Below are 12,411 nucleotides of genomic sequence, written 5' to 3' on the forward strand. Positions count from 1 at the left end.
GTCCCAATGACCAAATATATTGACAAAACTGCCAATAAGTATAATCAATTAAAAGAAAAAACTTTCAGATTGCCTATTGAAGTAAAATTCAAAACTATTGCTTTTCAAGACATATACTAAACAAAACATTAAGCACAATGCTATTCCCTAAAATGCCAGGGATGTGGGATTCCTGAGGCAGGAAGGTAACAAGTTTGAGGCCAGCATTAGCGATTATAAAGGACAATGGCTGAGGGAAATTATTGGCATTCATCACTTTATAGGGCATCAATTACCCATGTATATATGAATCAATAAATGAATGGGAGGTATCCTGGGATATGGGGTACATATTTTCCCCATATTTTAAATAGTAAATATGTGAATATTGCCTCCTGGGGCACTTGGTTACTTTGACTCAAAGCTCTTTTTTCTTACAAGACAACACATCATGGAGGGTCCAATTCATTATCTCAGAACGATGTCTATCCTCCTTGGAGGTCCCCACTCCCCACTCCCCACTTCAGTACGATCACTCCCATAAGATCTGCTCATTTACTCACTGAGGAGTATCTCCACGATGCCAGTGAGGCTTTCTGCTTTGCTTTAGTAAGGTTGTTCTACAGAGGTCACCATAACTTTCACAAAGACCTGGACCTAGACCTACGATTACTGTGACCTCTCCACATCCTGAGTAACTGAGTCCAAACATCTGAGGCGATTCCCTATTCTTTCTGCCATGACAGTTCTTTTCTTCATTTAAAAAGTCATAATGGTCACTCTAATGAAGTAAGATTACTGTAACAACTGCAATATAAATACTGGTTTTCCAAAAGAGTAATGCATCTGTTTGTCTCTTGTTTTCTTGTTTTTCACTAAGAGGAAACACTTTCACTCTTTAGACTACCAACTGAGAAAGTGTAATATTAGAGGGACTAGGCCCTCATAAATCTTACCCATGGCACCAGACCCAATCTTCTCTGAGAAGTCTTTGGTAACTCTAGTCAGATTTTCTTTCTCCTCTATATTAAGGTGGCTCCATAGAGGTAACCAGAATATGCACAAGGCCCTGGATCAATAATTATTGAGACTTCTCCACCCGCTCAGCTACAAGAGATGTGAAGATGGACAAGAGCTCAGGAAACAGCTGTGTGACAATGCAGGCCAAGGCAGGAGAAGATACTCACTATGGGGTGGCTCAGGCACTGGGCCAAGAAAGAGCTTCTGACTCTTGCTTCAGTGTCCCTCCCTGCAGATCCAGTGGCACCTCTTGCTGAAGCTCCAAGAGTTACTAGAGTCCTAATTCACAAGCACATGTGATATGAACACAGAGGGCCAAGGAAGGTTCTGTTCTCAGCTGATGGTCTAATAATAGGGATGCAGGTTTGGTGATTCCCATTATCGTCATCTAACCAATGCCTTACAGTTCATTCTTCTGGACTATGTTTTTCAGAAGTGCAGTAAGAAATTGCTTTATTCATGTCTCTGTCCAAGATTTCTGCTGGACACTTTCACACTGACTCCTATTACTGGGTGGCATTGTTCTCCATCTTCTAGAGATTATTGCTATCCCAAGGAAAAGTCATCATTTTGTGATTCATGTGCTCAACAGCAATAAGTAGCCAGTGACAATCACCTTGCCTACTTTGGCTACAGAATATTTAGATAGAGAAGGGTTTCATTTCTGAAGGAATTTCCATTGGGCCATGAATGCTTGTGTAGTAGAATATGCCACCCAATGTTGTTAGCAGTATATAAATCATTGCTTTGAACTATGCAAACCCTGGGCAGTAAAATGCTGCTTCTGGGAACATTGCAGTGCAAAAGTGCCAGAGGAAGGCCCATTTGTAGCATGACTCCTGTTGATAGGGGAGATTCCCTGCTTGTCATGGAATTCACTAGTTCAAAAACCTTGCACCTCAAATCCCAGCTGCCCAGAGGTAGAAGAAATGGGAGTAACCTGCTAAGTTCCAACCATGTTGTTTTCCTCAAACTTCATCCTGTTCACCTCAAGAAGTTTTTCACACTAAAACATTTTGATGTTCCTACTATAAAAATAAAACGCAGGTCTCGTTCTTTGTTAAGCCAGACTCTGCTGCAGCTGGCTTGCCCACCATGCCCCCACTTCCAGTAATAATTGAGTCTTTGCCTTATTTCTATAATTTCCAATTAATTTTCTCAATCCAGCTCACTGCCTATATGGTTAACTGTTCATCTGCTGCGCTGGTTGGGACAGACAACACATCGCCTGTTAAGGGTATGGTGAAGCAGCCCAGGATGGAAGCAGATGACATTCATTCTCTTAAAAACATAAAAGATACTTAGTGGCTCCGAGCACTGGAGCCGGGACACTGCTCTCCGAATTAATGTATTTTCTGTTAGTTGAGACAGCCATGATTTTTTTTTTACCTTTTGTTTTATTAGTATTGTATATTTTATTGGTTTTACTATGTTAAGCCTTTCCTGAATTGCCATAGTTTATCAACCTTTGCTGATGGTTTCATTTGACAGTACTTTGCTGAGAGTTTTGTTTTTAATCTATATTTATTTATTTTTGTATCTGTATTTATAAGAGATATTAGACTGTCATTTTACTTATACGGAAATCAATATATGGAAATCAATAAACAAAATTCATCAAAACAATAGACTTTAAAGACAAGAATCACGATTATTTCAATAGATGCAGAAAAAACATTTGACAAAATACAGTATCCATTCATGTTCAAAACACTAGAAAAACTAGGATAGTAGAAATATACCTCAACATTGTAAAAGCTATATATGTTAAGCCCTGCCGCAGTCTGGCTGGGCACAAATCACGAGCCACTGAAGCAGGAACAAACTTTATTTCTGAACTCCACCAGCACACTCCACACACGCTCCCGGGAATTCTCCCAAACGCCATCTACAGGCTACTCCAGGAACCACCAACCGGAAATCTCTCCTCTGGCACTTCCCCAACCAATGGAGAACTCCAAAGATTCCCCGGAGAACTCCAAAGTAGCAGGCCGAGGCAGACAGCAGGGGTCTAATATTACAATTGAACACACAGCTTAACATAACTATTATCATCTCAATGGCTTGCTGGTGTCACATCCATCACCGTCACCTCTCAACCACTCCGTTCTGGCAAAAATGCCATGCATCATTCTGACTGGGCTATTGCTCTCAGCAAAACCCAAGGCCAACATCATTCTAAATGGAGAAAAATTGAAAACACTCCCTCCAAGAACTGGAAAGACAAGAATGCCCTCTTTCACCACTTCTATTCAACACAGTCCTGGAAACTCTAGCCAGAGAAATTAGAAGAAAGAAATTAAAGGGCTACAATTAGGAAAAGAACTCAGACTATCCCTACCTCCTGACAACATGATTCTATATTTAGAATATGCCCCTCCCCCCAAAAAAAAAAACCCACCAGAAAACTTCTAGAACTCATAACAGAATTCAGTAAAGTAGCAGTATATAAAATTTATACCCATAAATTAATTGCATTCCTATACATCAGTGATGGATCAACTGAAAGAGAAATTAGTTAAACTGTCCCATTCACAACAGCCTCAAAACAAAATATTCAGGAATCAATCTAACAAAAGAGGTGAAACACGTCTACAATGAACACTTTAGAACATTAAAGAAAGAAAATGAAGGCCTCAAAAGATGGAAAGATCTCCCTTGCTCTTGGATAGGCAGAATTAATATTGTCAAAATGGCCATACTACCAAAAGCACTATACAGATTTAATGCAATTCTGATCAATCTCTCAATGGCATTCTTCACAGAAACAGAAAAAGCAGTCATGTAATTCATTTGGAAAAATAAGAGACTCAGAATAGTCAAAGCAATCCACAGAAAGAAAAGTGAAGCAGGAGGCATCATAATACCAGATCTTAAATTATAGTACAGGTTACAGTAATAAAAATGGCAATGGTATTGGTACCAAAATAGACATGAAGACCAATGGTATAGAATAGAAGTCACAGAGACAAATCCACATAAATACAGTTATCTCATAATAGACAAAGGCATCATAAACATACATTGGAGAAACCATAGCCGCTTCAACAAATGGTGCTGGGAAAACTGGAACTCCATATGAAGCAAAATGAAATTAAACTCCTATCTCTCACCTTGAATAAAATCCATCTCAAAGTGGATCAAGGACCTAGGTATTAGACCAGAGAACCTGCACCTAATGTAAGAAAAAGTAGGCCCAACTTGCCATCATGTCAGCTTAGGAACCAAATTCTTCAAAAAGAGCCCAAGTAGTAAAATCAAAACTCAATAAATGGGATGGAATCAAACTAAAAATCTTCTTCACAGCAAAGGAAACAATCAATAATGTGAACAGACAGCCTATAGAATGGGAGAAAATTTTTTCCACCTGACCTCAGATGGAGCATTAATCTCCAGGATGTAATAAACTGAGATTTCATCTCACTCCAGTCAGAATGGCAATAATCCAGAAAACAAATAACAATAAATGTCGATGAGGATGTGGGAAAAAAGGTACACTCATACTTTGATGGTGGTGCTACACATTGATGCAATCATTCTGGAAAGCAGTATGGACACTGCTCAGAAAACTTGGAATGGAGCCATTTGATTCAGTTATCCTACTCCTTAGCATATCCCCAAAGGACTTAAAATCAGCATACTATATTGACACAGCCACATCAATGTTTATAGCAGCTCAATTCACAACAGCAAAGCTATGGAACCAACCTAGGTGCCCTTCAACAGATGAGTGGATAAAGAAAATGTGGTATATATACAATGGAATTACTCAGCCATAAATAAAAATAAAATTATGGCATTTGCCGGTACCAGGATGGAACTGGAAACTATAATGCTAACTGAAATAAGCCAGTCCTCAAAGAAGAAAGGCCGAATGTTCTGACATGTGGATGCTAACATACAATAAGGAGGAAAGGGAGGGAAGAATAGAAGTTCATTGGATTAGACAAAGGGAAATAAAGGGAAGAGGGGTGATGGGAATACTAGACATTAGAAGGAATTGGACACAACTTTCCCATGTTCACACATGAATACATGACCAGTGTAACACCACATCATGTAAAACCACAAAAATGGGAAGTTTTACTCCATGTAATGTATATAAAAATACACTCTATTGTCAAGTATAAGAATTAAAAAATTAAAAACCCTAACAATAACTAATAATAAACAAAACAAATCAATATAATACACACTACTAATAAAGCAAAGGTAGAAATTATCAGTGAAGCCATTTGATCCTGAAATTTTTGATTACTAGTATGTATATACGTATTTAGCAGTACTGAGGACTGAACTGAGGGACATTCTACTACTGAGCTACATTCCCAGTCCTTTTTTGAGACAGGGTCTCACTAAGTTGCCCAGATTGGCCTTGAATTTAGAATCTTTCTGCCCCAGCATCCCAAGTAGCTGGGATTAAAGGCACACATCAACACACCTGGGTTTGATTATTAAGTCTCTTTATTTACAGGTCTATTGGAATTTTCAATTTCTTTTTGAATCAGTTTTGGTAATTTGTTACTAGGAATTATTCCATTTTACCTATGTTCTCAAATTGCTGATTTATAATTCTTTGTATTCTCTATAATCTTTATTTCAATAATAATATTTTATTTATATCTAAGAGTTTCTTAATTCTTTTGGCCCTTTGAAAGGCTGTCTTGAATTTGTTGTAATAAATGAACCAACAAATCTAAGAAGCTCAACAAATTCCCCAAATGAAGAAAACAATGAGATCCACACTGCGACTCAAAGGGGTCTCAAACACCAGCATTAAGTTTCATTTTCTCAGTGTGTCAAAGAGAAAGCAAACCTCTTTTATTGGGGCATAAAGGGTGCCTATCAAGCAAGCTTCTTCGGGTAAGGTAGGGTGAATCTGCTCTTCTTAAAGTCATCAAGATTGGAGCTGAAAATGTTGCCATTTTCAGTTCCAATCTGCACTGTAGCTTTCAGAGCTACTTCCCATATCCCATTCCTTTCTGGAGTTCTGGCATGGGAAATGACTGCTTTCTGTTGCAATTTGTCTATTAACTTTTCAAAATGATAATTTTCCTTTTCTGCAGTGGTCTCCATTTCAATTCTGCTTCTGGATTAAAAACAAATTCCTTCATGTATTTTTGTCTATCTGAAGTTTATACTATTCCCATCACTTATAGGTGAGGTAACTAAAGCTTAGGAAACATGTTCAAGGTCACAGGATAGGAAGTGATGGAGCCCAGTTATAACCTATACATAGCCTTATAAACATAGTACAGTTTACCCTAATGTCATCTGACTGCATTCAACAAGTGTTCTAAAGCAAGTACAATTCTGTTATGACTAATAATTTTATTAAACTGTTCATGTTCAAAGAGCAATGTGGTTTCTGTCTCCTGACTAGATTCCAATGCAGGGAAACTCTCATCCCTGATTTTCATGGTATTTTTTCAATAGCAAAGTGCAACATAATGAAATAATTTAAAATTAAATATTCTATGGGCCCAGTTTAGATATCAGAAAAAAGCTGACATTGAAAAAGAATTTCTAGGCTGCATACAGTGGTGCATGTCTGTAATACCAGTGGCTCAGGAGGTGGAAGAAGGAGGATCTTGAGTTCAAAGCCAGCCTCAGCAATTTAGCAAGGAGCGGAGCAACTCAGTGAGACCCTGTCTCTAATAAAATACAAAATAGGGCTGGGGATGTGGTTCAGTGGTTGAGTTCAATCTCTGGTACCAAAAAAAAAAAAAAAAAAAAAAAAAATCTAATAAGTACACCATATTTAACAACCAAGAAATATTATTACATATTTATTATGCATAAAGATACGAAGGCATACTTTTGATTAGACTTTAGTGTTCTTGCAGCACAGGAAAGGCAAAAGCATTTAATATCTGATGCTAACTTTGATTAACTGTAGTGACTATCTGGATTGATAAGGACTTTAAGGCGAGAAAGGGCTGATAAACTTGTGATGTCTGGCACAAGTAAAAGAGGTGTGGTAGGAAACAGTGTTACTCATCAGTGGTCACCTAAAGCTATGATTTGAACATATCTTCCAGGTTCATAGTTTGAAAACAATCCCCAGTGCAACAATATTGGGAGGCTGGGATGAAGTAAGAGGAGACTGGGCCATAAGAGCTTGACCCAATTGTTGTTATTGTGAGAATAAGTTAGTTATCATGTGTGAGCTTTTTATAAAAGTTAGTATGGCCCTCTCTTATGTGCTCACTTGCCCTTCTGTTAGGGATGATGAAGCACTAAAGCCCTCACTAGATGTTGGCACCTTGATATTGGACCTCCCAAACCCCTGGACCATGAGCCAAATGTATATTCCCAATCTATGGTATCATTATAGCAACACAGAATGGACCAAGACACCTAAGCAGCTTCCCAGGCAAACTGAAGGACAGAACTGACTCCCTCAAAGTAAAGGTATATAAAGCAAAGGCTGGTGTGACACCCATTTTCTACTTTTCAATGGACAGTTCTCTACATGTTATGGCTACAAGTAATGATGGTGTTTCGAGGTCAGGTCAGAAGCACAAACAAGTTTAAGATGTTATCATCATGTAACTATTAGGGCTTACGAGTGCATATATGGGAAATCAGATATATTGCCCTCCACAGTGACAAACAGCCAGAAAGAAAAGACTTGTTTTTCTGCCTAATTTTGAAGAAGGATGGTAGAAGAGTAATTAAATTTGGAATACTTTTTCATTTAAAGATATATTGTTCAAACAAAATAGATTTCAAAAGGGTATTCGGCATCACAAGGGAATAGCACAGAAACTATACTGAAAACTATTACATGTGAACACTATACTATGCTTGAAAATAATTATTTTCTTCTTTAAAATCACCAAAAATTTTATCTTTACATTTGGTTAATGAAGCTGATGTCAGTTAGTTTGGACTTTGGATTGTAAAGGATTTTTTTTTTTTTTTTCTTCCTGGAAAATACTGTATGGCCATTTTAGGTAAAAAAAATTTAGAGCAGATACCTTGCATCTGCTTGCCCAAATTTTCTTATTCAGATGATGAGTAAAAAGGACATACCTAGATTCTAGAGAAATTAGAAATCTAGTCTTAGAGAAGTTCTGGTGAAGTGTAGGTTCCCATCCCCACATTTGGAGGGCTGTTATTTACCACTGGAGCTTGAAGGGTACCCTCACCCAGAATCTAGTCAAAGGAGACACAGTATCAAACTCTGCTAACCTAAGAAAGAAACAAAGAAGAAAGGGCTAAAGGAGAATTCCTTGTCTCTCAAATCATTAGTTTATTGTTTTCCATAAATATGATGACCTTTGGTTGGTGTTTGTCAGCTAGAAGCAGTTTTGATATGCTCTTTCACCTTACTACCTATCTGTACTTACCTTTTTATTGAAAAGTTTTCTATTTCTATTCGTATGTGCTACATGACTGGAAGTGAACCTTGAAATGTTGATTTCTGAAGAAACAAAGAAGATGATCTGTTAGATGATGTAAGAGAGAAGCTGAACATTTCTTAATTGTCAGTAAAGTAACAAATTCACAACCCTAAAAGAGGAAAGTTTCGATTTATTGTTTTGTTCCACTGACTGCATAGGTGTAGTTGAAAATTTTTAGCTATTCAGACATCTATTAATTTTATTTTAGAAATTCTTTATGTGAATTTTGTCAATGTTTAGAGTAAAACATTCTTAAATTATCAAATAAGAGCAAATAACAAAATCTAATCAAAGAGTTTCTTCTCATTATTTATCAAAAAGGAATTACTAGTAACCTAGTAACCCAAATCACAACTCTATAGTGTTCAAAGATTAAAATGAATAGGTACTAAGTTCAGTAACAGAAGTTGTAGAACAATAATTCAATGATCCCAATGTTACCTTCACTATTATTACATTTTTTAGAAAGAAATCTCAATTCTTCTTGCTCATTGTTCCTATTAACTGATTCCACTTCCACTTCTAACCAAAAAATTAAAGTAAAATCACACACACACACACACACACACACACACACACACATTATTCTGGCTCTGGCTCTAATATTTAGTCGCATTCTACTTTTGACTAGAAAAGCCACTAGAGTAACCAGTTACTATCAGATACATTCTATTATTTGGTCTAAAGTGCAAGAATTGATGTTAAAATTTTCCTCCTTATAGAAAAACCTAAATCAGTACATTGTAGTTTAATTCAAATAGATTCTAATCCAATATTGCACTCAAGAGAACCTATTAATACATGTTACTCTGTTAAATGGACAATTACAGGAGAAGATATCAAATAACAATGGAAAAAAATTAAAAAATGGAGAATCTGCCATCTTGTGGTGTGGTTAGAAAATGCAACAACTGCTGAACGGCTTTTAACATGTAGCCTTCCTGAGCACTGTTTCCATATAATGCTATTAACTCATGAATAATCAATAACAAAATGAAATATTTTAAGATTGGGATGTCCCTTCCTGCACTATTTTGGCCCCGTCTATCCACCTTTACCTTGTAACATCAGTAGCTAACACTTACTAAGCATTAGTATGCAGAAACTCAGTACTTACAACAAACCTGATGTAGGGACTACGATCTCTTCCTCATTTAAATTACGAAGTGACTGAGGCACAGAAACTGAGTAATTTGAAGATTATGATGAAGAAAAAGGATTTTAAGATATTGAAAGTTACTACTTGTGATAGTACACAAATCAAAATTCTCATTTTAAGCTCAAAAACCCTGTTCTCATTTATATCACGACATGAATGAGGGATGCTATGAATACCAGCTATCAGAGAAATTTTGAAATTTCTGTACTGAAGCCATAGAAACTGGAAGATCAAATTAATGACTTTGACAAAAAGAATTTGAAAAAGCACCTACTAACAGAATGCAGCTTTGGTAGAAATGCAAAGATTAATTATTATATATAACTACTGAATAGTGTCTTTGCTGATGCCCTGGAAAAATAAGAAACATTAAGAACAAACTAGCAACACCTTCATTAACTGAAAATGAGTTGAGTTGGAGTCTTGATTTTAAAATGCAATGTTTAAAACTGTGATAGTTGATAGCTACTTTATTCCAGCTCCATGATTCTTCCAGAGGATCCCTGTTTCATCCTTGGTAAGCCTATGCAAGTCTTTCACCTGGGAAGAAACAAAACTAAGAGTCATTGTCTAGCAACTCTGAATTGCAAGAATTGCCCTTATTTTGTGAGATAATTGGAGAGATCATCTAAAAGAAACTGTAAGAATATACATCTCTAGTTTTTTGACCAGCAATCATTTGGTTACATTTTTTAATTAAAAATTACTGTAAAGGTATGTTATCCAAATGGCTTAGCATTCAACTTCCTATGAAAGCAGCCAATGCTCAGTTTCATTATTTTTCCTAGACAGTATTTGTATAATCAAGTAATTTTGTGTATTTTTTACACAGAAGTTACTATCACATGTCCCACCCCTTTCTTTTTAACTTAATATGTATCGTGACAATCTTTTCATTATCTTATAAGCATTAACTGGTCCCCTATGAAACACTTAGGTTATTTTCACCTTAAAGCTGCACAATGAATAATGAAAGCCTTTTTTTTTTTTTTTTTGCACATTATATGCTAAATTTCTTGAAGTGGAATTATGAATCAGATTATTTGAAATAAAGAATGTCAAATTAAGCTTGAGATTCTATGAATTCACACACCTTCTTCATATAAATTCCCTCAAACTCTTGCCATTTTTAAAAAACTTGTAAACAAGGTTTTAAAAGCTAAGTGCAAGAAAAAAAGTATCCCCATAGTTCTTAGTTTGCATTTCCTAAACAAAGTTAAAGATCTTTTCATATTAGAAATTATATTTCTTTCCCAACTTTCATCTTTAACATTTTTTTCTCTATATAATAATCTTTAGCTTTTTGAATTGAAATGAGATGCAATTTTGCCATCTACCATCCCCCCCTTTTGTCATTTTTTTTTCCTATTTGGCTACATTATCCCCACACCACTCATGGAATAATCTCTTTACTAAATCTTTTCACACTGTATTAATTTCTAAAAATGTTTTAGAGTATTTATCTTGACTTCCTACTATGCATTTTATGCTGGAACAGTTTCTTTATATACTTGTAGACATTTAATCATTGCTATTGTAATAGTCTCTTTTTCAAAAATGATATTTATTATTTGTTATGGTGTCCGTGTATTAATGTTTTATTAAATAACCTGGCTGAAATTTTTTGGGAAACTTTTCTTGAGACAATAGTTCTATATCATGCTCCTACTTTCCTTTGTCATTAATGTCATAAGGTCTATAGATTCCTAACAAATATGTAGTGAAGGGGTAAAAACATGGATAACAATATTCATTAACTTCAAAATAATGGCCACTTCTGAAGAGTGGGAAAGAAATTATAAATGATAAAGCAAAGACAGGGCTCAGTCTCTGTATATTAAAGATGTTTTCAAATTCTGCAAACATGGCCAAATTAAAACAGTTGTTTCATTATAAGTCTAGGTGCTTTTATGAATGTCTGAAATAGTTAATGGCTGGCAGAAAAGCATTTCTGACTGTACTATCTTCTAGCATCTGTAATTTTTATCTCAAAGGTTACCTACACCTGGCAAAAAGATTCTACAAGTTTTGGCAAATTTCTAAAAATGTTTTTATTCTGTGAACATCTTGGTAGTAGAAATGACCCCGTTTGTCTGCTTCCTAGCACTGTCCTGTAAACTGTAGGTATTTTTCCTTTATGGTCAGTTGCAGCAATTCCCCAAATCTTAAAGTGAGTATACTATAGTTACTAATGAGAAATCATTTATTTCCTTGATTTGGAAACTTGAGTGTTAGAATAAAATCTTGATGTCATATAAATGCAGTACACACAAAACAAAACCTTAAACAACAATGATAAACAGGTTTTGTTGAAATAGTGGTTCTGGTTTATCTACTTGGTAAACAGTAAAGGGAGATGACCCACAACACAATAAATTAAAACTCACTATATATAGCTCAACATTAAGTTTACTGTTTCCTTTTTTGATTATAGATAGTCTTTCATTTCAATTCATAATTTCTATTTCCAATTTTTGGGACTCTGAAATAGCTCAAAGATAATTCCTATATCTTAATTATACAGCTTGTATTATGAATTTCAAAGACAAATTCTAACAAGATGTCAATCTTCACTGATACTAAGCTATAAAGAACAAAGTGGTAGCATTAGCATTTCTATTATAGCTAGAAAAACTTATATTAAATACCTATCTTTTTTTTTTTTTTTTTCCCTACTGGGACTGAATCCAGGGGTGCTTTACCACTGTGCTACATCTCTAATCCTTTTATTTTTTATTTTGAGATAGGGGCTTGCTATGTTTCCAAGCTGGCTTTGAAGTTGCCATCCTCCTGCTTCAGCCTCCCAAGAAACTGGGACTTACAGTCGCACCACTGTTCCAGGCA

Source organism: Marmota marmota, unplaced genomic scaffold (genome assembly GCF_001458135.2).
Source record: "Marmota marmota marmota unplaced genomic scaffold, marMar, whole genome shotgun sequence".
Lineage (NCBI taxonomy): Eukaryota > Metazoa > Chordata > Mammalia > Rodentia > Sciuridae > Marmota > Marmota marmota.